Raw genomic sequence first — 9,480 nt, forward strand, 5'->3', positions numbered from 1 at the left:
AGTCATTTTCCAACCAACACACTGGTAGAAAGAGCCAAAGAGGAGCACGAGGACCACAGGACAGGCTTAAGTGAAAGTATCAAGAGTGTGTCTGCTGGTGTGTGGGTGGAGGATGCGTATGTGTGCGCTCAGTTATACGGCAGTGTTTCCATTCCCTCTGACCAACAGAAACTCTACTTTGATCTTTGATAGTTATCCTTTCCACTGTTAAGGTTTTTAGCGTTGCATCCTAGTGAAGCTCTTTGAGATCTGACCTATTTAGAGTCTCCTTAAGTGCCGTGACTGGCAGTTTGTGGAATGAAACCTATTGGTTTTGCGTACAGGGAGGCTCTGATATTTATGTGTCGCTCAGAACAACAACAAAAAATGCCAATGGAAAGACAATTAGGAGCCTTATTTGTGGTGGGACACACACATTAAATGCATCCACGTGACCAAGCAACAATCAAGGCAAGTGGCGTACTTTATTATATCCAAAAATACCACTATTGGTGGGCGGGAGGGGAGATGGACGGGTCCAACAAACAGGACTTTCAACCACAAGACCGGTGTCCTAAATATAAATAAGAACCTAGATACATGGTATTTGTATTACCTTATATATAAAGGTCATGATCAGGAGTAAAAAATAAAAATAAAAATCAGTCTTTAGTCTTGAGGCTGAACGCAACATTGAGCTGATGTATTTTAACGAAATTTGAAGATGCTTTTCCTTTTATTTTTTTTAATTTTCTACACATGAATGGTGAGTCACGGCCTGAATGCAAACAGCGTCCCCATGTGGAGAATTAGAGGGACAATGATGAGTGAGAAATAAGTCGAGGACCAAGAATCTGCTATTTTAAAGGTAAATTGAGTATTTTTAGAACTTTACTCTGGTGGATTGTGAATTGAATTGAATGGTTATTTGCGTTCTTGTAGTTATCATTTGTCTGCACTTGCATATCAACAGAGCACATCACACCACAAAACAGCAAATACACTAGTATGTCAGGAAGGGAATCATCTGCCCAGCTCAAACATCCTGTGACATATATTCTGTGTATTTATACAACATTAAAAATTAAATGATTTTCACCAGAAAATGACAACAAACATAATTTTCAATCATACATGCTTAAATAAATGTGTCAATTGTAACAATTTATTCAGAAAACAGCTGTGTCAAACCCACAGTCGATGTCATTAGATAACTTTGTGAGAGCCTCCACAGCAAATAACTAATCAACTCCCAGCTCTAGTTCAAAACTAATAGAGTGCTGCTGGAATGAGTCCTGGAACCCATTGATTGATTTATTGATTGTATTTATGGTCAGAGGACTAAAATTAGGTCTGTGGTTAACACAAGCTGAAAAGATTTAGACTTTTTGTTCTACGCTATAAAACACTTCCCTCTTGAGTATTTTGAAGTTTTATCGTTAGCTTTTTACTTCTGCCAATTGTATTTAGACCCCAAAAATCATAAAAGTGGTGTTAATTTGTGAAGTGTATCTTGTTGAACAAAACATATAAGTATCGTTATCTTGAATTTAGCACAGATCTTATTTTCCGCAATAATCCAGAATCCAGAATCCAATCGGCTTAATGTCCAGGGAACCAGTACAATGACAATGATGATGATTCTCTGTGGCAGATAGGAAAGCTATTCCAATCAGTGTGAAACATCAGAAAACACCAACTTATTTTCTGTTACCCTTTCTAGTGTGTTCCAACAGGTCAGACAACATCATAAAGAATATACTGCTTTGAGAAAAAAAACACAAATTCTTCAAGAGAAAAAACAATTGGCTCAAGATAAAGCCAAGCTGTTTCAAGAGAAAGATCAACTGGTTCAAGAGAAATTACAATTGACTCACGAGAAAGACCAACTGACAACTCACAACAGAGGGCTACAGGCCATTAACTTCCTCCTGATCGAAGAAAATAAGATGTTAAACCAGGAGATCGTTGAACAACGAAATCAGTTAAAGGAACTTGAAACGTGTAAGTTAGTTTCTTTTTCGAAATCTGTATTAATTCATATATTTTTCGGGGTCTTTCAGTCCACCACTTTGGTCCAGAGGGAAATATGTTGATTCATACTGAATGGATTGCCATGACATTTGTAACAGACATTTGTTGTCTACAGGGTAAGAACCCCTCCAACTTTGGTGGTCCTACTGACTCTTTCCTGTCACGCCACCAGCTGGTCAAAGGTTTCTCTTATCCTATAAAATATCCCAACACCTAACAGCCTGAAGGATTGTCACAACATGTTCTCCAAACACGTCATCGTTCCCGGACAAAGACTTGTGTGATCCCCTCACTTTTGATCTAATGCCATCATTGTGTCTTGTCTTGACATGTTTTCATCTCCTCTCTTTTTTTCCTGCCCTGTACTGCTTTCTCTCATATCCTGTCTTGTCATACCCTATCCGGTTCTGTTCTATCGTGTTCTGTTTCTCTTTGACCACATCTTGAACCGTCCTTACTCCGACTGTTCTGCCCTGTCTTTTCCCGTTTTGTTCCCCATGTTTCTTGTCTCTTCCTGCCCCATCTTGCCTTGATATGTCCTGTGTTGTGCTTGATTCTGCGCAGACCAAAACTCCTCGAGTTGTCCCCTTTGATGGCAGACATACATGTCCACCTGTTACAACTCTCCTCTACGACACGCACCTGGGAGTATGCCAGACAAGGCTATGAAAGCAAGCGATCCCACTTGGTGATCTTCAATGATCAAACTGAAGAGGTATGTGGGATTTTTCTTACATAAACCTAATGTACAGATTTGACCCTGCTCACTAGGAGCAGGGAGGTTTGAATTTCCTAGGAGGCGACCTCTGGTGGTTGCAGTAACTATGATTGGAGCAAAGTAGTAAGTCAGGTGACGTTGTATGATTAAGCAATAAGGTACGAGGGGCAGTACAGTATCGTCAATAATGCGTTGTTAGGCAAACCCTCTCACTGGACGTAATTATCTCTCACTGGAAATTATCACGATTTTGTGATCAAATCCTTTTCATTCCTCATCTTAGTTTCCGGTTTTATGCACTCGCTCCCCGCTAACTAGTCTGCTCTCAGAGCGTTATCTGCTCTGCTCTCCTGATGTGAGCCGTATCAACGTTTGACTGTACAGCAGGAACAGGGACCACAAATACATTATTCACCGCTGACGTTCTCATCAAAAGTCATTCCCCCCAAAATATCAAAGTTTACACGAAACATGTTTGGTAACTGTCAAGCTTGAAATGACAACTAACGGTCGCGCAATTTAAAGCTACCTGTTATTTTAAGTGCACACTGATATGGAACGCCCTAAACAGGCTGTACAGTACTTTATGGCTGAATAAAGTACACCCCGTGACTCACTCCCAACCAATCAGAATGCTTGATTTGATCTACCCGTATTATAAAGAGTGATAAAGTTGCAAACGGAGGTTGGGCTGGATGTATAGGGTCAAACAAACACATGACATTCACCCAGGAGATTTCCCTTTAGTTAAAAACTAAATCGTGCCCGTATGTTTTGTGTTGAATGAATTTTTCTCTAGAAAGCAATACGACTGAATCGCAGCATTCAAATTCAGTTTGAATGTTTTTCAATTGTGAAACGACTAGAAAGTGTGAGGGCTCTGTGCAAATAATGAGTTGTACCAACTGCTGGTGACCACTTGAGGATGTTACTTTAATATGCTTAGCCATGTTTTGGCTCCACATATATTTCCTGAAGCATACACTAGCTTGGCAACATGGCGATAAAGTTTGACTTTGAAGTATATTATCGCTGTCGATTAAACAACCGATTGGACTGAAGTTTGACCACCGACACTGTCATGTCATTATTTTTAGATTGGAATTTTATCTATTCTTAATTAAATTCTCATGCCATAATTATATAATAACCCACATTCATGAAGTAGTTTAACTGTTTGATGCACCACAGATACAAATTAATTCTACAACATGATATTTTTGGTGTCAGATATCTCAAAAAATGATGGTAAAAATAATAATATTATTAGTGACAACGCTTTTTCATTCAGTGTCGGTTTCTAACCATGTTAAAATCTTGTCTTCAATTTCCAAATGGCCGAATTAGTGTAGCTCAATCTATTGTTGCTCTCCGTGTGCTGCAAATTGCTCTGGACAGATTGACTGAAACGAGCGATGTGAATTTATTTGGGCATTGTTGCGTCCTGAGCGGCTGCACGTGCAGCAGTGCCTGAAAAAAGGGGACAGGGCGTCCCGGTTACAGGAAGCAGAAAGGAAGTCAAAGAGACGGGAACAGAGAGGTCAGGTGCGCCGGCCTTGTATCAAGGTCTCCCTCATGAACCTCCATGCTGTTGCGTAACATCCTGAGTGGTACACACCCTCATTCATGTACAATCTATATCGTACACACTGCACCATACAATATCTAAAGTACACGGCTGGTGTTTACTGCAGCATCAAACCCATTGGTTCCCAACGAAGAGACAGATCACAAATATATAGTTGCATTAAAAAACTAAATAGTGCTATAATTACTGAAAATAAATACTTAAAGTTCCCTAAAACAGCTTTAGTCACGGTAGTTTAGAAAAAGTTACTTAACAGAAGGGACTATTTTCTAGCGGCGGATTAATTAGTCATTTATTCATTTCCAAATCAATTTGCAGAGTTTTATATTCATAGTCTTTTATTTAACATCGATATCTTCAACATGTTCAAAAAGACATATACTGCCATTTCCACATCACCTCATATTATCTTGAATAGGTAAATCAGCAATTTCAAACAGATATACTGTATGTTTGATAAATAAATAAAATGTTTTTGGAATTACACACGTTGAGTACTAATAAAACAAGATCAAATAAATGCATTTCGGTGGAGTTAATAAACTTCCTTCTCATCAGTAAAACGAACAGAAGGTAAACTGCTCACATTAGAGTCCATCACGGTCTCACCGCAGCTCGTAAAATAGTCACGAAATGCTATCTTTGGGTTTTCGTGTTGAGATCCACGAATTATCCGTTGGGACACGCAGAGTCGAACACCGGTCTCTTGGATGAAAGTTGGGATTCATTTAATTTACTTAATCTATAATAATATGTTCATTTATAAGTTGATTTGTATTTTAATTGATCATTTTAATTACAAAATAATATATAGTGGAGAAAAAAAATATCATATTCCCCTCTGAGATGTAGTAGAGTAGCAGACAATAGAATACATACAAGTACAAGTACCTCTCAGCTGTGCTTTAGTACAGTAAATGTATTTATCTTCAACCTTTGATGACGTATAGCAGATCTAAGCTGCAGGTTTTTCCGGCCATGGGTAGCAAACATAAGAACCACTACTCTATATTTTCCTTCCATCTGTTTACATCTTTGGTGTTTGAGAGCTCATCTGTGTTGTGTTTTTGTTCTCTGCTTATTTATATTCACAGAGCGATGATGAGTCATGATGTTAACATAACATTTCAGAAACGTGTAATACATTACATAACATAATGAACTGGCGAAGTTTCATTGTGATATCTATTAGTTCATTTGTTTTACCCTATTCACCTGTAGAGTCTTCATCGTGATTTAATGTTCATGTTTAACAAAACATCTTTTTGTTCTCTGATCCAGAAATCTCCACTTCAGCAGCTCTTACATCCACCAAATTTTACTCTTTAATTCTTAAATATATTCAGAAAGTTTCTACAGAAAGGTTTGTTCACATAGTATTCAGAGTCTCATTTATACTACATACATTTTTTAATGGTTGTTGACAGTATTAGTATGCAAATGATCATAATACCTAATTTGCATTTTTAAACAACATTACAGGAAACTATTAACATATAAAAAGTATTGTCTTAATGCAAATAATCATTCAATCAATTCCCCTGCCGTATCTCCCCTTAGGGGCACTTTACACTTGTGTCCATCCTCCATTCACTTCAACTGAAACTAACGAGTTCAAGAATGCATTTCCTGTTTATGGTGCGATCTCCAGACGACCATAACTTTATTCAAAGCAACGCATCACTTAATGTGCAGCTCGGTATGTTTTCCTGCAGTCGGCAACCAGCAAGTGGCAAACTGAATCCTTTACATGTTTTATTTAAATAAAATGACGGTTGCGCAAGTCTTCATTATGTTTCCAGAGCACAACCCAAAATCTATCTCCCAATACATCGATGCCAATAGACAGATCGCCCAATATATCCCGATGCCGGTAAACTAACAGACACTGTGTGAGCCTGTTCGTCAGTGACCGAGGTTCAGGTGCAGAGAGAGGACACTGCAGTGGGTTTCTTCCCCCTTTTAAAAAAAGAGTTTGACATATTCTGTTATTCAGACAAATCACCGGCGGCCCGAGGAGACGCAGAACATGCTGACGTGACCCTGGATGTCCTTCAGGTCAGCGGGCGTGTCGGGTTGCAGCCCTGCAGGGAGTATAGGGAAGTAAACGTCCCAGAGAATGAGAGCGTGTCAGCAGATCTCTGAATGACTGATTCTATATCTAAATTATATGTAAACATACAATATCGGTAAATACTTTAGTCAAGTACACCTTCAAGGAATGAGGATGAAATCAAGACATATATTGTATATACTTATGACCTGCTCTTTTCAGGTTTAGTCATAGACCGCATGTAAGAAGTGAACATAGTTGTCGCCATTTGGTTTGTGGATATTTTTGCAACCAATAAAACAGCAGTTACCATATTTGACGGAGTGACGTAGAGACGCCGCATATGTCTCTGGTGTTGACCTGTCAATCACCTTGTAGCCCCGCCCTAAAGCATAGCCTGCTTTATGGTCTGGTTGAGTCTAAATTACCATCATTTAATAAATGAGCATCATGCTGTATTGAAGAAGACTTGAAACTAGAGATTGAGACCATAAACTCATGTTTACAATGTTTACTGAGGGAATAAATCAAGAGAGACGTAGAGCCATTTTCTCATAGACTTCTAAACATCCAGAGGAGTCGCCCCCTGGTGGCCAGTAGAGAGAATGAAGCATTTTTGGTGAACGGTGAAATAGTGTCTTATATAGAGTGTGTTGGTTGCATACTGTTTATAATGTAAGATGGGGGCAGCTTGGTTTATGGAAAAAACAAAAAGTAGTCTCTTGAATTGAGGCAGCTCTCCTGATGATGATAAACGTGTTTATTCCGTTTCTCACTGAAAGACTCTCATCCTCATGCTCTTTGAAGTAAGCAGTGGAACATTAATGTTCCTCCTCAGCTGATCTAAATGCATTTAAATGCTCTCCGTTGGCCTCCTTCCTTGAGGTAAGCTGGCACATTGTGCTGGTTATGCAACCTGTGTCACCTCGGGTCTCTTGTCTTTCTCAATCTCTGCTTTCACTGCTTTCTCCTCCACTAAGCGGGAGGAATGAAAACAAAAAGATGTTGACGGGTGATGCCAGTACGCAGAGAAAGAGAGAAAGAGAGAGAGAGAGAGAGAGAGAGAGAGAGAGAGAGAGAGAGAGAGAGAATTTTGAGGGTGATATGGGTGTTTTGTGCTCCATTTCTCTACAGCAGATGAACGACTGTTCCGAGGGCTGCAGTATATTCACTTTGGAGATAAATGCTTGCCGTGGTTGTTAAATATTGTGCAGTATGCACATTTTCCTGCAGACAAGAAGTACAGAGAGAAGTGCAGAGAGTTTATAGAATATGCAAGAAGTGCAGAGAGTTTTCATTTTTGAGTCTTTTTAGGTTGAATCCACAAACCTCACTATAACGTTTTTAGAACTGCCTTATACTGAAAAACAGTCTCACAACAGTATGATTTTAACTGGGATGTAAATGTTTTTTTGCTGACTGACCCAAATGTTCATAGTGTTGAAGTATAGAAGCAGTGCAGGGTTCACTGGGGGCCTTCAGTTCAGAGAAGGAGAAAACTCTCTAATTTCTAAGCATTCTGAGGACAACAGACCAGCTTTTGTTGAACTGCAAATTTTTCTTTAAATTTGGGCAAGAGAGAAAAGTCCAGATGTTAATCTGACAGAAATGAATCAATTAGTAACATCACATGGCATTAAACGAAAGCATTTGTGCGCAGTGTGTGATGCTCCATATCTAACCGGAAAAAACATTAAATCAAGGTCCGTAATTATATTACATGTTGTTTCATCATTTGGTTATAACATTGCCTTTATGCAACTTGTTGACGTCTGCCGTTTCTAGTAAACATCTTTGGCAATATTTTCTGCATTATTACAAAACATTATCTCTTAGTGAGTCAGAGAAAATAATTCATTGTTCATTTTCTGGCACACGTGCAGAGATGTGCTTCACAATGCATGTCGCCACGCCTACACAAGACAGCATTCAGTCCAGAGGTCAGGACCTTTCACATCAGCATGTGTCATTTTACAGTGAGATGGAAAATATATATCAGGATGATAGAAAAATGGAAATTAAGTCGGCTCCAGAAAAAAAATCCATCTGGAAGTGTAACACAATCACTTGGGGGAAAAATATATATATTTGTCTTGCTTTACTTAATTAACCAAATGAATCTGCTGCTGTCCGCTCTCCTCCTAGCGAAGCAGAATTTGTTTTATTTGTGAAAATATTTCTCAGAATTGTTAGATGTTCTTGTTAATTCTGAAAAAAACAGGGACATAATTCCTCGAGTTAATGCATTATGCTTCCGTAAATCCAAGTTCTGCACAACAATTGGTGCAAAGGAATCTGACATTAGTAACATCGCCATGAAGCAGTGCTTCATTTGATATGAAACATTGATTGACAGGCTGTGGATTGCAGTATACAAAAGAAAGCAAGAGCTTGATTGGAATTAAAACAAAAGGATCTCGGCACATCTACTTCACCTTTGAGAAACTTGAACCATGATTGTTTTACAAACAAGTTTTCCATATGCTTTTTATGCAAACATATGTATTTGTGAAGAGAACTAACCTCCTAATCAAATAAATGTAGTGGAGTACAATATATTACTCTAAATTGCTGTTGAGTAAAACACTGGGACTCCATGTTTTAACATAAATTGGATGGTGTGTAGCGCAGCATTTCATTTAATGCTAGAATGTTACCATTTAGTTAGGTCTAAGAAAATTTGAGGTCCACAAATATAATTTTTTCTCTTAAAAAATCTCAAAACATTTTCATTGCAAGTAAAACACATTTTGCATTTACAGTTGGTCAAATCAAATCACCCCAGAACCTTTATTGCCAACTTTGTAAACGCAAAGGAGCATCGACTGAAAGTCGAAAACAATGTAATCAAGTTATCCTTGACAATGTCACTATAATCTAAGGATTTTTCTTTTACTGGTATCTGGGTTGGTTATAGTTTTTCAATGTAATCTGATTACTTAATCCCTAATTACATGTAGTACCTCAAATTTGTACTTTGGTGTAGTACAGAAATAAATGGAAAGCGGTGGATTAAAAGGTCAACATGTCAACAAACGGTTACGTTTGATCAAAATAGTATGTTGTAAAGTTATATAAATACATATTTCATGAATATTCCTCATTGGT

Source organism: Taurulus bubalis (assembly GCF_910589615.1).
Source record: "Taurulus bubalis genome assembly, chromosome: 12".
NCBI classification, from domain to species: domain Eukaryota; kingdom Metazoa; phylum Chordata; class Actinopteri; order Perciformes; family Cottidae; genus Taurulus; species Taurulus bubalis.